Source organism: Manis javanica, chromosome 1 (genome assembly GCF_040802235.1).
Source record: "Manis javanica isolate MJ-LG chromosome 1, MJ_LKY, whole genome shotgun sequence".
Classification (NCBI taxonomy): Eukaryota; Metazoa; Chordata; class Mammalia; order Pholidota; family Manidae; genus Manis; species Manis javanica.
This window is the reverse complement of record NC_133156.1, coordinates 171307338-171333457: the sequence shown is the minus strand read 5'-3', so window position 1 is coordinate 171333457 and position 26120 is coordinate 171307338. Positions and strand designations below refer to the sequence as shown.

General features: G+C 42.6%; 1 long non-coding RNA gene across 2 annotated transcripts; it reads left to right on the top strand.

The window, feature by feature from the left end:
• Positions 1–3445: 3445 nt before the first annotated feature.
• On the top strand, positions 3446–25908 carry LOC140849566 (uncharacterized). Of its 2 annotated transcripts, XR_012131618.1 has the most exons (4): positions 3446–3563; positions 7130–7189; positions 24127–24302; positions 25777–25908. It is a non-coding gene; the product is annotated as an uncharacterized lncRNA (long non-coding RNA). The 2 variants fall into 2 exon arrangements; XR_012131620.1 differs by lacking the exon at positions 7130–7189 and having other exon boundaries at positions 3461–3563.
• Positions 25909–26120: the final 212 nt, after the last annotated feature.

Genomic DNA, 26120 nt, shown 5'->3' with positions numbered 1-26120 from the left:
AGCCTGTAGGGAAAATAGGAATTCCATGGCCAGGATTCTCACCTGGTCCTAATCTCTCACCCATTGTATATGTGAGATGAGGTAATACTTAGCATACTGCACAGGTGCATGCTTGCATACCTGTTGGCAATAAGCCATTACTGCTGGTACTGATAAAAGGAGAGAGTCTAAAGAGAGCAAGAGGGAACAGAGACAGGGGAGGCTGGAGCCTAGAGTGGAGGCAGCACCTGAGCAGAGGCTGTACCTGGGGTCAGAAATGGAGATGGATTTGCTAGTTGTAGACAGCTGGGTGACCGCCTTGAGAGTAAAACTTGGTATGAGCCCCTTTTTGCCCCCAACATTCCATTTGTCAATATTCTATCTCACCAAATCCATAGTGAACTTGCTCGGAGATAGGAACCCCCTTCACCCAGAGCTACAAAGTGAAAGCAGCAAAAGAGATAGAGGATCATCTCTGTCCTGATCAGAGAGTATATATACATCTCAAGATGCTATAAGCTACTCAGCCTAATTTGGACCATGGGTTGAATTTAACAGGAAGTGGGCAATAATGATGACATGATGCAGGAAGAACTTCTGAATCTCTAGCAGGCTCAGCAGGAGGGGTCATCCCAGGTAGAGCTACAAATCAGATGCTGCGTCTCAGTATCTTGTTCCCCATTTCCAGCTGAGACCCTCATTGTTTAGCAGGTACTGCCAGGTCATTAAAGCAAGATTAGCAGCTGCTGACCTTGGTTGTACATCCGAATCACCTAAGGAGCTGTAAAATCTGTATGCCTAGACCAATGACATTGGAATCCCTTGAAGGCAGGGAAAGATGGGGCCCAGGGCTCAGCAGTTTCTAAGCTTCCCAAGCAATTCAGGAGCAGCCAAGGTTGAGAACCACTGTCTAAGGAGCAGACAGCAGCTCTGGAAATGGCATCCTGTCCACCAGCCTGATACCCCAACCAGACTGCAGGCCCATCCTGCCATAACTCAGCGGGGTGGAGTAAACCCTACCCAAAACAAGCAAACAAAAAGCTCTTGAGAGAAATCAAATGAATGTCACTCACTGAAGGAGAACCAAATGTGAACAGTCTCTGGTGGCAAAGAATGTGCCATGTTCTGGAACTCTGAGGGTGTGTGGGGGTGGGGAGGGAGGCAGTTCAGGTGCACACGGGAGACAGATGTGGGGAGGCAACACAGAGCCCCCAGCCCTGGAGAAGGCAGCTACCCCACTACAGCCTTTGGCGAAGCAGTTTAGTTTGAGAGGGATGCTCCTCCCTGGGACCCCACAGACCCAAGCATGTCACTTAACAACTGTGCCATCTTGCACAAGCCACTTCTTAAAAAGCATATTTATTGAAATGTAACACATACACAGATGAGCAAACAACTCAATCAATTACAAAATGAACACACACACATAGCCACCATGCAGATCTAGAAAGAGAAATTGGCCAAGTCAGTTTTAATAGATCCTGAGCATCTCTTTTGTGCTGGGGAGGAAAGAGGGGCTGCACATGTCCAGAAAACGACACAGGTTTTAGCCCTAAAAGGACTCCTGGTCTTGAGAGAGACCAATATACATTAGTAACTGCAGCACCAATAGCCACACAATTTTACGATAAATTCCCTTCAGATAATAAGTAATATGTAGTAGATGAGGACAGGTTTATTTGAAAGGTTCCCATAAGGGAATTCTCTGTGTTAGTGCCAGGGCACAGAAAAGCCCCTTTCAGTATAGTAAGTGAGGCAGAGGTTTAGAAGATGACAGCAGATTAAATTGATAGCTAAATCATTTTGCACAAGAAAAGAACAGGAATTAGGGGGAAGCTGAAGAGGGGAGGGGAGGGGGTGTAGGAAGGGAAGAGAAAGAGGTGAAGAAATATAGGAGGAAGTCAGCACCACAGGAAAGTAACCATTCAGAAATTCCCAGTGACAGGGTAACTGAGCTCTTTTAAGAATGGGGATATCTAATACTCCAATTAGAATTATTAATGTTACCATCAATCATCTTCTCTCCTTCCCAATTCTTCCATGAACTCTGCAACGTTTTAAAATGCTTTGTGTGGATGGTTTAGAGGAAAGTGCTGAGTTGTAGAGCTGGATAAGCAAAGAACAGAAGGAATGGAATGGGGAAATGGGGTCGATGGAGAGTGGGAGTTCAGGGGATCAGGAGCCCTGATTCAGAAGTGCCTTTGAGAAGGGAACTCCCAGAAATCTTGGCAAGGGTGTTGAATTTCCCAAAGGATGTTCAATGGGGAGTTATGTGCATCTCAAAGCTTGGGGTGGTATCGGCTGACAACTGCTTGCCACCTTTTGTGCTGGGGAGCAGAGAGGGGCTGCACATGTCCAGAAAATGACACCTGGAATATCCATGAATGATGTATTTGACCTCCTCTATAGCCCTGAATGTATCAGAAATGCATGCTATTCTCTATCTACACAAAATGTTTAGACTACATGAAATGCTCTGTGTACATATACTTCACAGCCTGTTTGTGATGCTAGTAAGTGCTGACATTTCCCAGTTTACCTCAGCTTCTGGTTCATAGTTGACCATTTACATCATTCTGCACAAAAATAGAAGTTTGTGCTTCACAACAAAGCTTTCTAGTTTTCTGCTATCCTGCAATGCTTCTGCATAGGCAGACAGTAGATCATCACAGGCCCACTCAGGGAGTATCACCAGGTGTATTCTTCAGAGCCTCTCCTTACACCACAGCATTCTCCATTTCCAAAAGGTGAACAGGAAACCCACCCAGCTGTGCAGAACACATGCTCCCTAGTGCAGTGAGCAGGTTTCCAGGGCTTTGTGATCTGCATCAGCCACCACTTTCTGGAAAACACAGGTCATACAGTCTTCCACATGAAATATACATTAAAAGAATGTCAAGGGCAGATGTGAAGGAGGAAAAAAGTCTAAGAAAGACAGTAGTTTTGTTTAAGAGGGAGGCCATGGTCTGATTCTCAGCTGACCGAGAGATATGCTGCTTCCCAGAAGAGGAAAAGTAGCAAAACAGAAAATAGAATAACAAAAAGAAACAGCTGTTAGAATGGTGTAGTCTATATAGTGCCAGAACGGCAACCAATGGAAACCAGAGTTGGGCTCAATTTCAGAATGTTGTAAGAGCTGCATCTGACTGTACTGGGAAGGTTTTCTTTATGGAAACTCAAGAAAGGGTCTCAGCTGCCATTTGTCAGATATTCTCTGGGGAGAGGTCGGGCAATACTACATGCAAATCAGAGAGATGCTCCCCAACACAGCATGAAGCAACTTAAAGTCCTTCTGTGCAAGAGTCCAACCCTGGTCAACAGGGTGGTCTCAAGGTGCTACATCACATGGGACAAATTAAAGTGCTTTGTAGTTGTTTTACAAGAAAATTAAGTGGACCATGAATGGATTGGTCACAAACAAAGAGAACTGTGATGAAATCGTGAGACACACAATGGACAGGATTCTAGAACACTGTGAGCAGCCTAGGATTAGTTCTCTACTTCCTGGGTGAATGCAGGCACAAGGTGGTTTAGAATGCTGTCCGCTGAGCCCAGAAATGACTAGGAGTGTAGAGGGCTAGGAGGTAGGCAAAATTCTAATCCCTCCCCCAAGAAAATTTCTGGGTTTTTTTCAAAATTTCAAGCACTGACTAGGCACTGCTATGAAAGGATTTTGCACTTGTAATTAATGTCCTTAGTTGACCTTAAAATATGGAGATTTCCCAATGGGGCTAATCTCATCACATTGGCCTTTCAAAACATAGAGAATTTTCCAGCTGCTGAGAGAAAAAGGAGGCAGAGGGAAAATCAGAGGGATTCCAAACAAGAGATGGACTTGCATTGTTACTGATCTGAAGATGAGGGGAGCCACGTGAGTAGTGTGAACAACCTCCAAGAACTGATTCTGCCAACAGCCCGGCAGAACTTGGAAGTGGATTCTTCCCTGACCCTCCAATAAGAACCCAGTCCAGTCAACATCTTGACTTCAGCCTCAGGAGACCATAAGCAGAGAACCCAGGGAAGGGCACCTAGACCTCTGACCTGCAAAACTGTTAAGTAATGAATGGGTGTTGTTTTAAGCCCGTGAGTTTGTGAATTTGTTACACAGCAATAGGTGACTAATTCAAGGAGTCACTATTTCCCACCAGAGAGGAACAAACACGGTAGTTCTTACATGTCAGGCCTTACCTAAGCCTCCCTAATGGAGAATTGACCCTGGTCAATATTGTAAAGTGGGTGAGTTTGTCTTTTGTGCTCCAAGCTTCCAAATTCTGGCCTCTCTTGCCCATTTTTGATGACTCTCATGCTATTCTATTTCCTTCCCCTAATTAGAGCTCTCAGCCAAGGTAACTTGGTATAACCCTCCCCAGGAATTTGTGCTTTAACTGGAAACAATGTTAAGCTAAAGGGTCGGAGTTTAAGAGTAGGTAGGATAGCAGCCATGATTTTCCTAGGTACCCTTGAAATACAAAACATCAACTGGTCCTGTTTTGGGGTGAGTGGCATAAGAAATTGATGGATTAAGAAGAAATGACATTTAACCTGGGAACTGATAATAGAGTAACAATAAAAAACTAGGCACACCATATCCCAAGATCCTTTTTCAACTCCTTACATGTTAACTTTGTCAAATGTTAACTTTAAATGCTTTTAACTAAAATATGCAGAGAGAGCCAAATTAGGGAGACAATATGCAGGAAAAAAATTAGCCTCTTAATTAGATTCTTCTCATTCAAGAGGCTTACCCTGTTTCACCCTATTAACTTCATTTATTTTACTCTTAGAAAAGGAACAAAGACCCCCAGATATCTAAAATACTTTTGACTTTTAGATTAAAAAGAGAAGATCAAGCTGCTGAGAGAAATATGTCTAAAAGGAAGATTGATTTTTCCTCTAGAGTCTAACAAATCCATTAGCACTAACTTGGTGAAAGATTCCAAGAATACACATTCTAGAACCTTCGCAATGCCATTGGATTCTATTTGCTGGTGTTATGGGCTCAACCGTGTCTCCCCCATATTCAAATTGATGTCCTAACTCTCAAGAACTTACAGTGTGACTGTATTTGGAAATAGGGTCTTTAAAGAGGTGATTAAGGTTAAATGAGGTCATTGAGTGAGCCCTAATTCAATATGACCTTATAAGAAGAAGAGATTCGGACACAGACACACACAGAGGGAAGACCATGTGCAGACAGAGGGAGAAGACAACCACAGACAAGCCAAGGAGGGAGGTCTAAGGAGAAACCAACACTACCAACACTTTTGTTACAGGTTGAGTTTGTTCTTCTCGATCCTTGTCCCAGCTACAAAACTGAAAGGCAGAGACACAATATTGAAGCAGAGGGAAAGTTTTATTTGAATACACTCTAAGGGAGGAGGAGCAGTCCAGAGTCAAGGAGGACAAAAGCCTTGATCTGTTAGGCAGTAGGCTTATATATTGCAATCTGGTCAGGAGGCACCCTTTGACTGACAAGGTGGGGTTATTTGATTTACAGGTCTTTCTATATAGTCCTCTCTCAGTGAGCATGTCCTTTCCCCGTGCTGCGGGGTGACTTGGGCACTTCTGAGTTCCAACTGTTGGGATCTGGTTGGGGAGGAAGTTATCTCCCTGCAAAGCCTTTGTTGTCTCCACGTGGGACCCCCTACCTGGGCAGGGTTTGGGCTGCTTTTTCTTTGAACCTTCTCTGGGCAGCTTCTTATTTGAGCCTTATCTTTCCCTTTTTGGGCTACTTGTGGCTACCTAACATCCCTAACACTTTGATCTTGAACTTCTAGCCTCCAGAATCATGAGAAAAATAAGTTTCTGTTGTTTAAGCCACCCAATATGTGGTACTTTATGCTAACTCTAGCAAATTAATATAGACAGTATTCCAGACAAGTATATATTATCATCTCTGTTATTTGAAAAAGCCTCCAGATACTTGCATACTATGAGCAAAAGAATATCATGAAATACCTGTTTCATTCATTAATTTACTCTCTAATTCAATACATACATATTAAGTACCACTGTATGTTCACTGTGGGTACTCCATGAGGTATCTCTGTCAAGTAGGAAAACAGAAAGTTTAAAACCGATCTCCACCCTCACTGACTTTACAACCGAAAGGGGGAGACTTGTGAAGATTCAGAAAGATCTATATTCAAGCCAGCATGACACATCCAGGTGAGCTTGGACAGGAGATTTAAACTCTTCAGATCGCAGTTTCCTCATTTTAAAAATGGACCAATGATAGTAACCAGCACATCACACTGTGAAGCTAAATTACATAATGTACATAATACACTCAGCATAGTGCTGCGTACATATGAAAGTGAATGATTCCTTTAGTAATAAGAAATACATTCTCAGGGCCAAAAGGAGTGGAGCCTGAATAGAAGACATGAATATGACTTGAGTCAGGTGGCCATCCATGAAAGAAGGTTACAGGTTAGAAAGGAAGCATTCCAATTCTATACATGAGCATAGCATCAGACAAGGACAGCAGAGATGGTCTGGAGGGACAGCAGAAGGGTCAAGAAAGGGTTCAATTTCTGGTAGCTGAAATCAGGAGCAGGCTGGAGCTCAGTGAACCTCGGGCTCCTGTGGGCCTGCCTTAGGATTAGAACTTGAGCCCATTGGCATAGCACAGTTCTGCTGAACTTGAGTCCCAGCTACATGTTTTTCAATTTTTTTTTGTAAGTTCTCAGGCATTCACATCGACTGTCTGGATGGCATTAGGCTGAAAGGAAATTAATTTCTTATAATCCACTTTCAAATGTATCTTAACAGGCTAAGATGATGAGCTGAATCTTACAAGATGTCCTTTTTACAAAGTCAAATGTAAATTCCTACTCTTGGGTCTGTACAGTCAGCACAAACAGGCTGGGGTAAGAAAATGGCCCAGCAGCAGCTGAAGACAAAAAGCCCACAAGTTTTGAAGCTCAGTGTGGATTGTGGCTGCCAACTTCAATGGTATCAACAGAAACACAAAATTGAAAATTGGGAAAAAACTGTTGCTTTATTCTTAGTTGACATATTTTTGCCCATATCTGAGCATATTGTGTTTAAATTTGAGCATCACCTTTCAAGGACAAAATGTGCCAACTGAAACATACTCAGAAAAAGATAATTAGGGCTGAAGGAACATTAATTTGTTTGCTTATAGGAAGAAACATTGAGAAGGCAGATGTGAACTGGACTGGAACAGGAAAAGCTGGAGAAAAAGGTTTGGAATCAGAGGTGCATGAAATATGCTCGGGAGACTGGGGATAGGTTAGTTTAGTTGAGTGGATTTTAAAAAGCAATTATATCCATTTTTTCTTTCTACGGGTATGACGTGGGTCATTCCTCTAACACTTGAACCACTGAGCCCACAAAACAACTAACAATTTATAAAGAACTAACAAGATATGGAAATAATAGTTTTTGTTCTGCTAAAGGAAGATCATTGTATCACCCCATACTTCCTAAGTTATTCTTTTGCACTGAAGCCCCTCCCTTCAGGGGGTCTGGTAATGAAAGGAACCCTCATTGGTAATCCCAGCTCTGCCCCTGCCAACCCAATCACGTTGATAATGCTGATGCTGGTGTATCATCCAGGATAACATCATCAGATCTAGATTGTCAACAAAGATCAGTGATTTTCCAAACTCCCTTTTCCTTGAAAAGCCTCTTCCTGCCGGTCACCACCACCGACAGAACACAGCGTGGTGCCCGCTGTTTCTGTAGCTCCCAGGAGCCCATCCCTTTGTCAGAAGCAGCCTGTCCTACCGGAACACCTAGAGAGAGTGAATGTTACACACCACTGAGCGACTAAGGTGATCATGGCCAAATAATAGTTTGACTTTGAGGTATTCTGTAACTTAGTCTCCTCTGGGGAGGAAGGGGCTTTTATCTAAAACCAAAGTCAGGAAGCTCTTTTCCCTTCACCCAGCTGAATATACCTCGCATCTGGACTAGGGTTCTTTGGGCCCTTCTGTCTCTGGGCACACAAGGGGTAGAAACTTTTCTACCCAAACCATTATGAGAAACTGGCCTCTCACATTGCTGTGGCTTTAGAGTAAAGTAAAGAATAATCCGAAACATAGAAGATGCTATAAACCCTAGGCTAAAACTTGTCAGGAAGATCATTTGTTTTCATCAGGCCACACCAAGAAGAAAATAAAGACCACAGATGCAGCAGAGAAACAAGAATGACACACAGAGCAGCCAAAGGGTACTAAAAACAGGTTATTTTTGCAGAGCTCATAAGCTCACGTTATGGAGCAAAACCCATCAACACCAATGACACCCATATAATCCCCCACATAAAGGAGCAGAAAACCAAGATTAAGCCAAGACTGCAAATGGGCACTTAGGGACTCCTTGGTTTGTGAAAGGCAGAAGTCAGGCTGGTATCTCCAGCTGCCTACCAGAAAGAGTCAACTTTCAACTAAGTTCAAAACGTCTGTGCAGACTTTTCCTTTCCTCCCAGTGAGATAGGAACTCTGCAGCAAGTGTTAAATGTTTACCTTGATCCCCTGGCTTCTTTTTCAAGAGTCACTTTGCAAACCGAAGAATGCTAATGTCCAAAGCTTTAGGAGGCTTAGGAGGATGCTAATTGGGTAGGCCACTCATAAAGGGCACCAAAATTTACTTCCAGCAACCCCGGGGTACGTGCCATAGTTTTGGGAAGGAATTAGAAACTGGTCCCATATACCCCTGCTGAAAATAATGGCTTCCAGCCACCCCCTCAGCTCCATTCCTCTCATCATTGATCAAAAACAACTACACAGAAACACCTTTTCCACCAACAACATGTAACAGCACCCAGAAAAAAACACCTCCTCTGATCCCAATAACACATCACTGCCACCAATAAAAGTGACTCACATTCATGAGTCCTTACTGTGTGCCAGATACTGTGCCGTCTGTTAGGGTCCAGGCTTCCGAGGCTTCCCCAGAGAACAAACTACACAGGCATAGAGATGTAAATTCAAGCAAAGTCTTTATTCAGCTAGCTAGCTGAGGTCCAAGTCAGCCCGATGCAGCGGGTCTCAACAAGGACCTCGAGCACTCAGAGCCAAGGGTTTATATAGCAATTTCAAAGCACTTAACTCATAGCAATTTTCTATAACTATACAGTATTCTTGCAAGACATATATCCTGGGGTTAAGCAAGGGCAGGGTAAGACTACTCCTCAATGGTTAGGGAGGTTCTGCACGATAAGCTTGGTATGTAAGATTTACTGACCAAGGTTAGCTGACCAAGGGTCACAGCTTCCCACCACCCGGTGCTCATGATTAACTTGTTTTTCAAGGCCTTACCCAGGCCCAGGGTTTGTTTTGTTTTGTTTTGTTTTTTTTCTTTCCTCTGAGTCACACTCTCAGAAAATGGTTTCTAGGTTTCTAAGATGGCTATGCTTATGCTAATTTACTAATCTTACTAATGCTTAGATTCTACATTTCCCCACTTTCCTTTGACCATTCCAATCATGGAATGTTTGTTTCTTCCTGCTGTGTGAGTGAATGATACTGCGGTCTCAGCATTAGCACCTGAACAGCACTCACTCTTTCCCTAACAAAGGCTATTAGCTGGTTTAAGATACAGGGACCTAAAGTGAGAAGCAGTATAAAAATAAGCAAGGGCCCTGCCAGGGTGGATATCAGGGTTGTAAACCATGGGGATTTAGTAAACTAGGATTCAAATAGCCCTTGGCTGGCCTCTCGCTCTCTCTTCCTTTGATCTGGTCTCTCTCTAAGTTTAGACATTGAATCTCTTACTATTCCGGAATGGTCTGCTGTTAAGGTTTAGCTAAGTTTTATTAGTTCTTTTTCCTGACTTTTAATGCTCTCTGCACTCCTTTACACCGTCCATGTTAAATGTAACATCTCATTTAAACTCTATAGCAGATGAGGAAACTGAGGCACAGAAAGGCAAAGGACCTTGTCTAAAATCAAGTGACTAATAAATGGAGAAGCCAGCTCTACTGGTCCCTCTACTAGCTGGTACCAGTACTAACCATGCCCTGTAGCCTATTTCTCTAAACCATGCTTCCTCTCCTCATATTCCACTCTCCCCAATGTTCTCCTCCTCCCCCAATATTCCAGAATATTTCCTTGAGCACTTATTGGTGCTAAGTGATGCTTAGTTGTCCCACAACTCTGGACCTGTCTTGAGACATACAGAAAAATATTGATGACACATTTGACCCCTCACCTCCCAGTTCCCATGTTCCCTGCCTGCACTGACACTTCCCTGCAGCCTACAGCCAGACTTCACATATTTTCCTTACTCATGCTTACTCCACCTCCAAGATCCACAGCTGGCCACCTCCCCTCTGATGACAAATTCCATTCACCGCATGAATTCCTGCACACTCACTCACCACACCCTTCACATCACAATCCCCCAAAATTGTGCTTTGCTTACTCACCTACTCCCCACAGCCCGTGGTTGTCCTGCTGACCACACCATGGACAGTCCCCTGAACACGGCCTGCTCTTGGTCATGCTTCGCTCTCTCACCCCTTGGCTATGCCTCTACCACGCCTCAATCCTTCTTACTTCAATGTAATCACAGTAGGTTTTTATTCCACCCTGCCCTTGTTCAATTAATTAAAATTTTCACCTTGTGCATTTTTTAACTTGAAATACATATATAAGTAAATAAATATTTATATAAGTAACTGCTGGTGCAGTTATGGTGAGATAGTATTTTCACATACTGCTGGTTGTGATAAAAAAGTACAATCTTCTGGATGGTATACGCAAATCAAGTCCTATTAAAATCAAGACTACTATGTAAGTTTGTGCCTAAATCATTTCCTATTAAAGTGTGTACCTTTTTACTTGGTAATTTAATTTCTATACATCCATACTAAGCAAATAATTAGACAGTCCCCTGAGGTGTTATCCCTGCTTCTCTAAATCTACCCAAGTCTACAAATCTATCAAGGCCGAGAACAATTTCCTCCACCTCCATGAAAGTGTTCAGGCCATATATTTACTCTCTCTCCTTTGAATTTCTAATGTGCTTAATGCCTTTGTTTTTCATGCCTAGTTATCAGTTTATTCAAAGTCAATAAGTTTTATGATACCCACAATGGACTGGGAGCTATGTTAACACTGGGAAGATACAGGATAATAAGACATAACTAATGACCTTGATAGATCCCCTTATCCTTCCTCCCCAACTGGGCTAGGATCTCCTGGAAGACAAGGACCATGGCCTAGTTATTTTTTATATTGAAGCACCTAATAACAGGGTCTTGCAAAATTGCAGCAGGCATTCAGTTACTTAGTAAACTTTTTGCTAAGAGATTCAATGATACAATATGGTATCATCAATCCCAGAATCCTTATTCCAAAAGATTTTCTCATGGTATACTAACATCAACTGAGATTGTCCCACCTTGGATAGTCTGGCCTTGATTGATGGATGTTTTGGGAAGAACTTAATTTTCAGGATAAATATTAATCCATACTTCCAACTATGTTTGACCTAAAAGTGAAGTCCCTCCTCCTCTAACTTTTTTTCACTAGGGAAAATATATTTCTACATATCTAAAATATAATTATAATTACATAAATAATGATAATAGACACATGTCATATGTTAGGGGCCTATGGCAATGTTATCTGCACTTCACAGATGAGCCTACTAAACTCCAGCAAAGTAAACAGATGATGAAACTAGTAAGTAGTGTACCACAAATGTATTCCCAGGTCTCTTCCTATTGCATTATTTTATCCCATATTTATCTATGTAGATAGATAGATAAGGTCAAGGTTGATTCTGGAAATCAACCTTCTCAGGGGAAATTTTTTCTGCACATCTCAACATACCCCAATGACATTGCAAGTCCTTCAAAGACAAGCAGCAAAAGATTCTTGTTAAGAGGTTTCCCTTTCGTCTCCAGCTCCACCCACCTCTACTACCACCCCATCATTCACATCATGTGTACTTTTTCTAGCCCTCATTTTGTCTGGCTTTTCTTTCTAAGGTCATAATTGTGGTAGTTTTTGCTTTACAAAACATCTATTAGTGGAAAGGATAAGCCAGGGGAGAGGTGGGTGCATGGAGCATGGACCTTACAAGGTGCATGGGACCTGTAAGGATCCCAATAGAAAACAGGGTCCCAAGGAGAAAAAAAAAAGGCACACTCAGATTAGTATAATTTAAGGAGGATTGGATAAAAGGACTATTTACAAATAAGGTGTTTACTTTGTGAACAGTTGTGTCTTCTTTGTAAATACTTATTACCTCCCCTAGACTTAAAGGGACAAGGAGAAGATGCAAAAAGAAGGGAAGGCAACCTTAAGAGGAGTGGAGGTGCCCAAGACGATCTGAGAGAGATGGAGCCTGGGGAATAAACACCCTGGGTCTACTCTCTTCCTGCCCTCTGCCTTCCTGCCAGGCAAATCCAGAGGACAAAGGAGCCCTGACAAAGTTCATGCAGGTCAGCCTCTCCAGGCAGAGAGCAGGATGAGGAAGTACGGAGGAGTTGAAGAATGGGCGCAGTGGAATAAATGGAATATATCTGGCACAAGCAGTGATAGTCATCCTCAGAGACTTGCCGGTAATCACATCTTTCACATAGAGGATCAAACTTTTAAATAGGCAAAGGTTGGTTCTATGAAGGGATATTAGACACAAAATGAGAAATTCTAATATATAGGGTGCCCTAATAAAATCCATATACATTTGATTAGCATGTATTTTATTACATAGATAGAACGAACATTAACCAGTCTCCGCTTCTCCTTATAATTAGAAATGTACAAAATGTCCACCATCAGGACCAAAGCATTGTCAATGATGACATAGATAAGAGTAGTACATATTTTGTGTTAACTGACATCTTGGAAGAGCTCACATCTTATTGAGGAACTTTGTAGTTTGTGTATAGAAGCATGTGCACAAAGCATGATGAGAACACAGCACCACATCTTGGACATGAAAGACCAGCTAACACATCATGGACTTCAGAGTCATTACCAATAAAATGGGATAAATATACACTCTAGTCTCCTAGAGAGAATTGTTGCAATGGACACATGAAAGTCCTTAATGAACCATACAGTGCAACCATATATGCCCTTTATTGTTGTCTCAGTATATAGGTATTACAGATTTTCCCAGTATACTGAAAGCTTCTTAGGACAGAGACCACTCATTTTCTTCAGTATCTACCACAGAGCCTGGCACATAGTAGATGCTCAATAAATAGCTTGTAACTATGTAGACACAAGTCAACACTTTCCCAATACTTGATGGGATTCAGTCATGCCATCATCCCTAAGCACAGTGATTTTACATAGAGAAACAAAGACACAAAATTAGGGAATTTCAAAATATTATCATGAAATCCTTGTGCCTGCCAGAGCATGTTACAAAGCAAGTACTCTCTATGGAAAACCTATCAGTGGAAAGGATGAACCAGAGGAGGGGCAGGTGTATGGACTCACTGATGGAAGGAAATGCAGGCAAGGTCCACAAGGAGCACCCTTGCCAGTCCAAGCATTCAGCACAAGCACAGGTGCACATGTACTCCTGCCCAATGCCCAGCCTCCCTCCAGAGATTAAATGTATCCACCAAGAAAGTCACCCACCCTTTCCAGCCAGCCATGCCCTTGTAAGTTTCCTCGACATTATTCCTCTCTGTCAGGGCTCTTTTGTTGCAGCTGTTAAAACTGAAACCTTTTATGGTGTATATAAGCCAGAGGTGACACAATTAAATGAAACTATTTGTCATATAAAATTTACATCAGCAGGAATTAAACGTCAAATAACTTAGGATTGACAGCCTCTACTGAGTCATAAAGACTCTAAATTAGTCTTGTGAAGGGTGTTCTTATACAGTCCCTAATAAACTCCACTCCACCAAAGACTTACTTGTGAAAAGTGCCAAAAGGAGAATATCAATGATGAGGTGGCCTGATCCCTCACAAAAAAAATTGAATGGAGATTAAAATTTCATCCTGTACTAACTTTGGAAAGTGCAACATTAGGAAACTTGATTCCTGTCTCTGACTGTCTTAGTTGTGTGACCTTGAGTCAATCACATCACTTTCTCTGATTTTCAGGTATCACTAATACTACTAGTCGTCACTGATTCATGAAGCTTTTCTTTAATTAATTGAGTTAAAAATAAACTACATAAACATAAAGATAATGTTTTAGAGTAATGTTAGATTTACAAAAAAACTGAACAGAGAGTAGATGTCCTATATATATATCCTCACCTGCTCCACTCTGTTTCTCCTGTATTAACATCTTGCATTTATATGGTTACAATTGATGAGTCTATATTGATAACGTTATTATTAACTAATGTCCATAGTTTACATAACAGTTCACTCTTAGTGTTGCACAGTTCAGTGAGTTTTGACAAATGTCTAAGATCATATATTCACTGTGATTCATACAGTATTACTGCCCTGATTTAAAGATTTAAGGTTTAAGTGATAATTATGGAGTATTTTTTGACCTATAAATCTCTAGGTAAGGGTCAGCTTATAGCAGTGATAGGTTTCTTTCCTTCATTTATTTTACATGATACTAAATATTGGTAACACAAAGATGAATAGGACACAGCTCCTATCTTGTAGCTCTAAGGTTGGGAAATGTTAAAGATCTCTGCAGCAGTAACTATGAATTATGATGACCTTCATGACAGAGATCTCTAACAGACTAACATAAACAGTTAACATGCATTTAGTATTGACTCTGAACCAGGCAGAGTTACATGTTTTATATCACTTTCTATCATCAATCCTATATAGCCACTTAATGGTAGATATAATCATGATCTATCTTTTCCATATGAGGGCCTGAGAGAGGTTTCCTCTATCAGGAGCATGTATGAGCTCCAGAGAAGAGTAACTGAGCAGTTTCTAAAACAAATCAGAGTCACTGGGCACATAACAGGGGAAAGGGCATGCAGAACAGGAGCAGAGGGAGGAGGGCGTACTGAAGTCACAGTGCGTACACACGATCAGGTGCCTGGGTGAGTCAACGTGTTCAGAAAACTGACAACAAGGAGTTTGCAGTGAGAGACAAGGCGGAAGGGAAAGGCAGTCCCAACCCATGGGAGGCTGTGGGCATGCTGCTCAGGAGTTGATTCTTTATTCCATACACAATGGGGAGCATGGAAGGCTTTTATGTGATTTATTTAGTCTTTGGAAAGATTATTCGAGAGCAGGCTTTAGAAGAAATTGGAAAGCAGGCAGAGGCTAATTATGATACCTAATTTAGTGAGTAAACACTAATACTTGGTAAACACACACTATATGCCAGGAGTGCTGTGTGTGAAGTTTCTCACTTATTCATTCCCCCACTCGGGGCCAGACAGGAGATGATGGGACTCTACCCAAGTGGTCATGGGAATAGCGAGATACATTTTAGAGACATTAAGGAAACTAAAGGGGGAAGGCTTAGGGTTAATATAGACTACAAGAGTTCATGACTATTTCTTAGGGAAGAAAGCTGGAAATACAAGGCAGAAATAAAAGCAAAGCATGGTTCTGCTAAAGCCCTGAGAGACTTGGAGACCTCGGAACTGGAATGGCTTTAGTGCCAACAGGTTCAGCAGCAAAGGGTTTAGTCAGACTCAAGTGACCTCAGTTCTGGGCATCAGTAGGGATGCCGGCGGACAGCCTCTCAGAAGCAGCATGTGCAGCCAGCATGTACTTTTGTCAGCATCAGCAGCATGTCAGTGATAGGGGCAGCCAGGTGGGGGAGGCACTGGCAGCTGAGATGTGGGGAGATAATATTTTTAAATATTTACTAACTTAATTTTTATTTCTCAGGGAGTATTTTATCATCATCATCATAAAATCATACCATCACTATTCACCTCCCTCCAACATTATGTGAAAAGCAAAAGAATGTAGCTGATTTCCTCCAAGAAGAAAAATCACAAGATCAAGCTGTAGGTAGTCTTTTGTGAACCTATAGCACATGCAAATGCACACACACACACACACACATGTAAACACACACACTCTCTTGAAAGCCATGACTTTCAAACACAGGAGCTTGATGGAGACAATATTTTTGTTACTCTAAAAATCTTGACTTAAAGACTAAATAAACATCACCTCATGGAAAAGGTTTAATATCTCTAGGTACATAGTATATTGGAAAGAGAATGCAGAATATGTAGAGCTAGGCAGGTCCCACCCAAAAGTTTCAAAACTTTTACCTGCTGGTACAGGGCTCACCCTTTCAAGAGAAGGGAACTGTACCAGACCAGATGTTCTGGAGAATTATTGACCCCTACAGCAGCCTTTGGTCACAAACTGGTGGGAGATGATCTGTAAATACCCTTCTTCTTTCAATGGGATAACTCAAAGCTCATGTTCTATGCTGACTTTCAGAGTTCCCAGCAGGACTAAGTTCCAGTTACTTATAGAAGCAATTTGCTTGGTAACAAGGCCTTACTGGCTGCCTTCCCTCCCTGTCCACTTCACACTGTCCTATGGATGTTTCTTGAGATCACCTCCCACATAATGTAGCCCCAGTAGAATCCTTGTCTCTGGGAATGATTTAGAGAGAACCCAGAAAAGGCACTATGTAACATGAGTCAAGTGATTCAATCTATAGCAGCAAAGGAAGAAAGATGGGGAGAGTTCACAGCTGATGGCCTTAACTTCCCCTGTGATAATAAAAAACAAGGTCGTCTTTGCAGAATACATTTGAGGAGTGGATGGAATTGTTTAAGTACTGTTGTAAGGAACAGATGAAGGTACCAACTGGGACCATGTTGGAAGACCACAGAGCAGTGCTGAGAATCTAGCTCAAGTTGGAAACCACACCTGCATGATCATGTGCTTCTCTGCTATCTACAGCATCCAGCCATCTGGGACCCGGAGCCAAGGAGCAGATTGGTCCAATTGATCAAAAGTAGGGAACGTGTAGGGAAGTTGTAACACTGGTCCATGAAGTGAGATAGCTGAGCAAGCTAAGGCAAGAGATGGACAGAAGTGATGACACTGTGCCCCAGGAAAGACCGAAAAGCCAGGACAAGATGGACTGACGAGGGACCAGGGAGAAGGGTAAGGAGTGTGCGTGCTGAGAGAAGAGAAGCCAGGGGACTGGAGGGGCGAGAATCTGTGTTCAGAGACAGGTGAAATGGTGCATGAAGGTTTAGATATGGAGCAGTCCTAAGGGACATCCCGGAGCTAAACAAGCCAACACATGGGGTCTGATGGCCAGGACTTGGAGCTGACCCTGCTCTGTGGAGGCAGCATAGAACTGCTTGGATTTGCCAATTACTCTCATGCTTTCAACTCCTCTACAGCCTTCAGAGAAGAGGATGGAGCTCATTTTCCTCTTTCCCTTCTCTTTGATTTCTTCTCTGTCTTCTCTCACAAAATGAGGCAATGAGATTAGATGCTGTGGCCCATTGTTCTAATGGTCTAACCACAGGCAGGAAAATTTGCATAAGCACTTAGAAGTCACCACGTGGAAAGAATTCCTCACCAGAGTGTTGGACGACATGAACCCTAAGATTCTTGTCATCTCTGACCACCAGATCTGCAGGAAACCCCATCCCCCATCAACTAAATTTAAAGTATCTGAACTCATAAGCAAGTCCTATTCTGTCACCTACGCACAGAGAATGCTCAATTCAGATCATTGCGGTGAACAAAGGTTCTTAAAAGCCTCTGAGCCTGCAGAAGCCAAGGGCAGCTCACAATCAGAGGCAATCTGCACACACACATTTCAAACAGAATGTTCCCTCCAGCTCCTTCGTCTGCTTCAGCCTGTGGAGCCTTGAATGAATCAGCAGATGGGGCTGAAGCCTGTCCCTGTAACTTGCTGCAAACAGGCACATCACCAGTGCCACAATGGCACTCCCCTTCCCTACTTGACTGTGTAGCATTTTGTAACAATAAATACTGCTAAAAGTTGAACACCCCGTGGCTGACAAGGCCTTGATTTGTGTGTGTTAATGCCAAGTTAGACTCCCTCTTCATTAATTACACATCAATGACACATTTGCCTGTGTGGCTTTGGGGGCTGATGATTGCACAGTGACAGAAGCAAGGAAGGCTGCATTTTAACAGCCTTGGCACGCCTGGCCCTGGGGTCGCTGGGAGCCTGCGTAGGGACGATTATAAATACAAACACTGCAGCGGGCTTGCCTCGACTGACAGAGAAAATGAAATATCTGCTCCAAAGGAGGGAAGTTGCTGATGTTGTATATTCAACCTGCTTCCAGGCAGGGGTTGGAAGATAAACAGCTGTCTGAGAAAATAAGAAGTTCAGTTATTAACACAAGATTGTCATCATCATGTACATGTCTACTCCACATTAAGGCTAATGAGGTTTTTTAATCAAATATCTTATTTGATCCTCTCTATGAGGGCAGAAACTGTTTTTGTCTTATGCACAGTACCTAAGTCAGTGTCCCACACAGAGTGGTCTACAGACATCTAGTGTACGAAGGGATAAATAAACTAATTCAAGAATAGTAAGGCAGGACAGGCATTATAACTGTGTCTCTTTCTCAGATGAAGCATCTGAAGTGCTGAACACTTTGAGGACTTACTTAGAGTCAGAAGAGGCAGGCCCAGGATTCAGTCCTGGGCTTTCTGCTTCCCGGACCTATGTTCTCTCCACTACACAGTTATAAGGAAGTTTTGCATGGATGTGATGATTAAGAGTACATGTGTCACAAAACTTCAGTATGTCCTCATCCTCAGTGGTGCATTCTCTAGAAGGATGTGTCCAAAGCACTGAACTCCACTGACCTCAGTGAGTGGGAGAGTTTGTCCAGTCTTTGATCCCAGCAGACGACACAGTAGTTTTCTGCTGGCTTAGGCTCATGGAAACCTAGCTCTTCAAGACCACCTCTCAGATCAGTGCCCCAAGGTGGCACCAAAGCAATGGGGCTCCCAAGACTTTACTAGCTCACCCTCCTGCCAATTCCAACCTTATCCCAGGCTTGTCCTTTCCCTACTATGGTTCTGCCTGGCCCTGCAGACCACAATGCTCTGCAATGTCCTGCCTGCTCTCAACAGCAGGCCTTCGCCCTTCAGCCCCCCCAAACTTGTCCAGGTCCACGTATCATACACCTAAAGAACATTCAAATTGTTGTCATTACTCTAGGGCCCATTTTCCTTTCAGGCTCTGAGGATGCTACTAGTCTCCATTCCTTGAGCTGTGGATTGTTAGACAATCATAGGCTACGTCCTGGTCCTTCCTAGGCATTAGTGTCTACACTGAATGTAAGAGTGATCCCAGCAAAACCCAGATATAATGGGCGCTTTTCCTTCTAGCCTCAGAGAATCTGAAACCCTGGTTTGTGGCCAAATGAGGACATCCATCCAATCTTCCCACAGGAAGTTGACACTGGATCTTTCAGATACCATGTCATAGCCTATATGAGTAATCAAAGTCCATTGCCAGAGAAGTACGGAGAGAGAGTTCACTGGTGGCTTCTAACAAGCTTCCTGCCCCCGAGGCCAGGGAGCTGCTCTTGGGGAACTAGTCAAAGCTGGCTATGCCTCAGATTATCTAAGCTACATATACCGTTTCCCCCGAGGTCTCCAAACAGTTCCTGTACCTCTGATGCTTTGACATCCCAGCATGCATTTCCCTTCTGATAACAGCACCTGGATTCTACTGGGAAAGACTCTCCCCACTGATAGTTCATCATGTTCAGACAGAACAGGGACATGTGTGCAACCAGTCAGAATTTTCCATCCTCTGGGCCAGTAACTGCCATCAGTGCATGAACCAGGTTGGTTAAACCAGACTCAATCCCTAGACACTTTCTGGAACTATTGAGAAAGAGTAAGTCACTTTCATTTTGGTAGAGAATAAGTCTAGAACTCCTAGTGAACATATTACCTCTAGAAGGGAAGAGGCTGAATAAAAATTAAACCAGAGTAGAATAAAGTAGAGACAAAGCTAGAGAAATGGTCTTAATGCTGAGGGAGTCTCTAACCTGATTATATAATGACAGCAGATGACTCAAGAATGGCTGAACCACACTTTGTAACCAGAGCTCTATGTATTTCACTAAACAGTTAAATGAACACAATTATATTCTACAAACTTTATATTCCATACCTGTGCTATCTAATGCAGTAGTTATTAGGCAAAGATGGCTACTGATTGCTTGAAGTGTGGCTAGTCCAAAATGAGATGTGCTGTAGGTAAGAAATGCCAGCTGAATTTCAAAGTCATAGTGTGGAAAAGATAAATACACAATGTCTATTAATAATTTTATGTAGACTACATGTTGAAAAACAATATTTTGGATATACTGGGTTAAATATAATATGTCATTAAAATAAAGGTCACCTATTTCTTTTTTTTAATGGAGCCACTAGAAAGTTCACGATTATTCACATGACTTGTGCTGTATTTCTATTGAACAGTGCTACTCTAAGGAGTGGGAATTTTGATATTCATTTGTTATTAGTCTCCTAAAGATTCCATGATGGTTCTTAGACATTTTCTAAGAGTAAAGTGACAATGTAATTTATCACTGAAACCAATACACCTTGAGAGTGAAAGAGGACACAATAAAGGATTGTGCCAGAACAGCAGGTATATGCCAGGACAATCATGGGCAAACCAAATACTTCCTGACCAGGCTAAGATTCCTCTTCTCTGAAAATCCAGATTCTTCTGATTCTTTCTTGCTAGCCCCACCCAATTACTCTGCTATGTTAGTCTAAATGGTCATATTTTGCTTTTGGAAATTCGATATATTCCTTCTTACATAATTGCTAAATTTTGTTTTTCTGATCTTTTACCAAAAATGTTGTTAAGAATAGTTTGCTTCTGGTACCTCCTTCAACTATTATTCATTAATTCGACAAATATGAATTAAGTTCCTGTGATGGCCCAGACATTTGATATTGTGGACCTGCAGCTACACCTGCCTTGGCAGGGCCCCAGGACCAGCTTCCAGACTCGGTGACACACCATGTGGACCCACCCAAGCACTATTTTAATAAATAAACCAACCAAGAAAGACTGAGTCGTAAGAACCTCCCAGACTTGCCTCAAACCAGGGGTTTGTTTACTCCATGCCCTCCTCGGGTTAGTCTGCAGGTTCTCCTTCTGTTAGTCATTTTTAAAGTAATTACCCCTTTCTTCTAGTGATGCTTTACTAATATGACTTAAATCTGTTAACTTCTCCTAACATATGTGTAAAGACAAAGAACAAAAGATTTAATATATGGAGAAACAGCTAATGACAATGTAAATATTTTTCAAGTGGCTTATTGTTTTGTTTGTTTGGAAGGTAGAACAGGTACTGATGCTAAATGATTTAATAAGATTGTAATTCTGTATTTCTTTTGGGGAAAAGGCTCTTTCTCTTTTTTTCTTGAAAATGATAACCATTTGTAGAATATGGGACTACCATTAATTGAGTTGTTTTATCCTATCAGGTGATTTAAATCACTGGGATTCACTGTTCTTCTCTGAGAGAACACTGGAGAAACATTCACTGTAAACAGAGTCAGTGTAGTATAGTGATGTTTCAAATGTTTCATAGTTTCAGCACAAGGACACAGGCTGAACAAAGGACTGTCCTCTCCCTCCCACTCTGGTGAGCCCTTCCACCCACACCCACCTCATAATCCGCCTTCAGTTTATTAAGTGATGAGTTTTTTATTTAAAGTATGTATGTGTCCATGCTTGAGTAACACTATAATAGGCATTATTATTGGAGGACATTACTCCAGCTTGAGGAAAAGAAACATTCATCTTTTTGGGGGTGCGTGGTACCTCAACATTCAGAGGAACCTACAGATTCTTTCAGAAATCTCAGAGGTAACCAATTAGCAGGTGGGTATTTCCTAAATCCTGTTTCAGTAACCATATATTGAAATACTAAACTGAAACATCCTCCGTTCCCTGTGAATGTCATTGCCCTGTCATTTCCCATCACACTGAACCAGCAGAGGCAGGATCCAGCCTAAAATAAAGGGGTCATTGCTCATCCCTGAGTTTCAAACTGGGTTTTTAGATCCAAGGGTGAAACAATTATCTTAAAATTCTAGCTGTGTTGAGGGATAAAATGGTTTTCCAGATTTCAATAGCTGCCCTCTACATATCAAGCAAAATTTGAGTTTAGCAATAGAGTTATGGGTGGTTAGCTGTGAAGGTCATTGGAGGTCAGCAGTATCCTCAGTCTCTCTTTGCAAACAAAAGCTTGGGAAGTAAAACCCTGAAGACCAGAAGCAATTCTTGAACAGTAAGGGTGGTTGTTCCCCACCCTCCCTGGACTTAACAAGGGGGCATGTCATTGGAAGCTGTCGTGTCCAACACAGGTGGGAGAGGCAGACAGCAGCGGCGGGGGGAGGCCTGTAGAGACCTGTATCTGAGAGATGGTCCCAAGTTTCGGCCTCCTGCTTGTAAGTTCAATGATCTCACCAAAAAGCCCACATCCATTAGGATTTGTTAGAACCATTATTGGAATTAAAAGGGGGAGTTTTGAATGGCTCTGTCTGGAGATCCCCTCTAGTGTTTCATAGGCCCTTCATGTTTAGTAATATCCAGATTCTCAGAAAGAAATAGGAAAGACACTTCAGCTCTGGTCACATGAAATTGAGGGATGCTTCAGCCCCCTCATGTGGCTGCTAGGGGCCACCCAGTCCTCTCCATGGTGCTCCCATCAGCCAGCTGTCTTTAATGGAAAACTCTCAAGGCCCCTAAGCAGATGCAACATAACGAGATGCCGCCAGATGTGTCAGCCAGGTAGAGGGCTTTGAGACCTTAGAGATGCTCACTCCTGTAGTCCTTGGGGCCAACACCTACAGACTTACTAACACGCATTTGACTAACTGTGTTCACATATCCCTCTCCCTCGCTGTCTCTTTTTCTCCTTCCCTTTCAGACTGGCCAACCTCCAGAAGGAGCTTCATCTTTGGTCCTGGCAAATAGGACAGTTTCCCATGCATCTCAGCTCTTTCTAAAAGCCATTCTTCTCACCAGGGAGCCCACAGCACTTGAACCCAGTACAAGGAGGCAGGGAGAATTTACAGGAGCACCCTCGCACCCCTGCACTTCACAGTCTGTGGCATGGGAGACATGACAGCACAGTGGACCTTTTTACCCATGGCCCAAACACATTTAATCCCAAACTATTTTCCAAGTTTTTTTATACTCATCTGGCAGATGCTCATGTTCCTAAAGTATGTATGGATTGAGGCTTAGATATGTCATGAAGACCTCCAGATCTCTCTCCTTCCTGGTATACCTGCTACAAAAGAGGCACTCACTTGCTGAATGAACAGACAGCTTGTGAGCAGGGAAGCCCCTTCATAACTGGAGACCTGATGGCCTCGAGGTTTTCCTGAGGCTCCTTTCTGTACAATAATATTTTGTGTTACTGCTCCAGAACCCCTCTCCTGATAAGGATCTGGAGCCACTCAGTGGCAGTCTGGCCAAGAAATCTCAGGACACTTATACGACCTCATGATGTTCTTGCCACATCCTGGGAGCAAGAAATCTGATGACATTGGTGTTGCACAAAAGATTCATGGGCTACACTTCCTCCAGGCTGACTACCTCTCTTCAGTGCCCTCACAGTTGAGCTGCCTACATCCCAGGACCCAGAGGCAATTGTCAGCACCTTTGTCAAGAGGGACAAAAGGGAAGAGGCTTTAATGTTTCTATCTGGGGAGACTCCATTTGCATCTTGTAGATTCTTATCAGTTTGCAATAAACAGCACTTCAGCACTTCCAGTAAGCACTGGCAAAGCCCCTTAGGTGTGCTCTGCTACCCTCCACACCTTGACAACTAATATATCACTTACACCTAGTGTGAGCTCCCCAGGGCCAGGTAGTCCACACCCAGTATGCAGACAAGCAAAAAGCAAACTATATCCTTACCAGATAGGCAGAAATAGAGGATACCATCTCTGAACAACTAACACAAAATAGAGCTGTAAAAATGTGGTAAAATAAAGGGGAAGTTACCCCTATCAGGTAGACAGCATGGACACTGTCTTATGGACCTCATCCGAAATTCTATGTGCAAAATCGCATACAGAAGGCTTTCTCCACTCCCTGGCCAGAGGCAGGGCTCTGGATAAAGGGAATCTTGACTGTGGTTGCAAAGAGGAAAACAAAACTCTGCATTTTAGGCCCATTATCTTGTAGTAATTTCCATTCTACTCTCATCCATCTTTACTTCAAACCCCTCAGACCCTGAACAAAGTCCACTGGGAGCCCCAAGCTTCCACAAACATCTCACAGGAGCGTGCCTGCTCTAAGATGAACGAAGAATTGCAGACAGCGCCCATGCGATGACACCACCTCCTTCCATGGATGGTTCAGGGCGTCACTCTCTGAGAGAGGCTATCTCCATACAACACGAAATTGTAAGTTTTGGTCAGTTGTCCATTTTCTTCTTGGCCATCTTATAAAAATTACATTAAAATAACAATGAATACAGCAGGATGTTCTACCTGTAAATAAAGAGGGATGTTTATGTCACTAAACTTGAAGCTTTATGATACAGATTCCAAGTTGATGTTGGAAGAGGAATGGGAAAGACCTAGAAAGCAGGAGAGACAGAAAATGGTAATTGCTGCCTTGCCTTTGAAGCAGAATGTAGCCCCTCTTCTTGAGGCTTAATATCTGCTTCTTCCATCCATCCTGGGACTTGTTCTCAGACATGGAGAACCAGGGAAAGCCTCAAGCACTCTGGTTGGAAATGAGTGAGAAACACAGACTCACAGTTAAAATGGGAGTCAGTACTGCACCAGGAAAGAAAATGATGGTACGTAGAGATGTCACCATGTTTGAAGGGATGAAAACAAAAGGCAGTAATGCTGCAGTGGGAAAAACTGAGTCCTGAGTCTGGAAGAGACCAGTGAAGTTCCAGAGAGAGACCCACTCCCCAGGGGACATTAACACTGAGTGGGTCTTCCCCTCTCATCAGCTTCACTGGACACAGTGGAGTGTCTGGCAGCAGACAGAGTGACATGGCTTACTCTCTCGTCCTAAAGCTTCTCCCAACTCAACATAATGAGAAGCGTGAACAAGGCTGGGTTTTTTCAGACAAACAGCCTGGGCTCCATGAGAGCTTTATAAATGCCAAACCCTGAGACCTGGGACATGAGACTTAACCCCTGAGGCTCAGTTCTCCCGACTACAAATTAGGGGTGGTAACAGGGGCTCTGTCCTGTTACTGAAATAATGAGATGGAAAGTATTCATGTCCCAGTGTGCTGCCTATCACAGGCAGTTGATAAATATTAGTTCTTTTGCTCTTTCTCCTTCTCATCAAGACAAAGTAAGCCCTTCTCTGAGGGGCCTCAGTAGCTCAGTCCTCTAATTTAAAAAGAACTTCTTTCTCAAGGGAAAAGTGATGGCAAAAACGGTAAGCCAGGAGCCCCACGAACTTGAGGCTAAGCCTCTGGTTTGCAAATATTTTTAAAGCAGTTTAATTCTTTCTTAAAAGAAATCTTATGTAAAATGCACACAAATCAAAGTTGAAATCTAGATATTTGCCTTTCTTCTCATCTGCTTCCAGTCCCACCAACGAAATCTCTAAAGCAGAGTTCAAAAAGCTGGGACTTGATGGTCTCCCCATGCCCTCTTTAACCTGTGAATACCCTTGAGCCATTTTCTATGTGTTTGTTTTTTTCATTAATCTTTCTCTCACAATAACTGTAATTTTAATAAACCCTTAACCCTTAAACAGACCTCCGAAAACATCTTCGCCAATGTCTGGAATTCTACCATTAGAAATGTAATCCTCTGATTCCTGGAGGCTCTTAGTTTCTCAATGGTCATCTATAAAAGTGTAAACTCCCTAGAAGGATTGGCACCATTTCTGTTTTAATCCCAGGGTTTTGATCTATCTGTGAAGACAAGGCCCGGCCTGCCCAAATGATTGACGGCAAAGATGAAGGAGGAAGGGGTCAAGAGGAGCAGAAAGACAGAGCTGAAGGAAAGACGCCCCTAGCCTCTGGATAAGGCCTGTCCGCTAACTGGCAGACTTTTCTATTATTCCTAAAAGGACTCCAATTCATTTGATGCATAAAACAAAGCCTATTTCAAAAATCACATTGTCTTATTGATGAGGCAAAAAAATTAGTTTTAGGTGTTATTTCAAAACTAAAAATGCTGTTTTTATTATCTTCATGCTGTTAGAATAAGCACCCCCTGTTGTTTTGGAATTTTGTTATACAT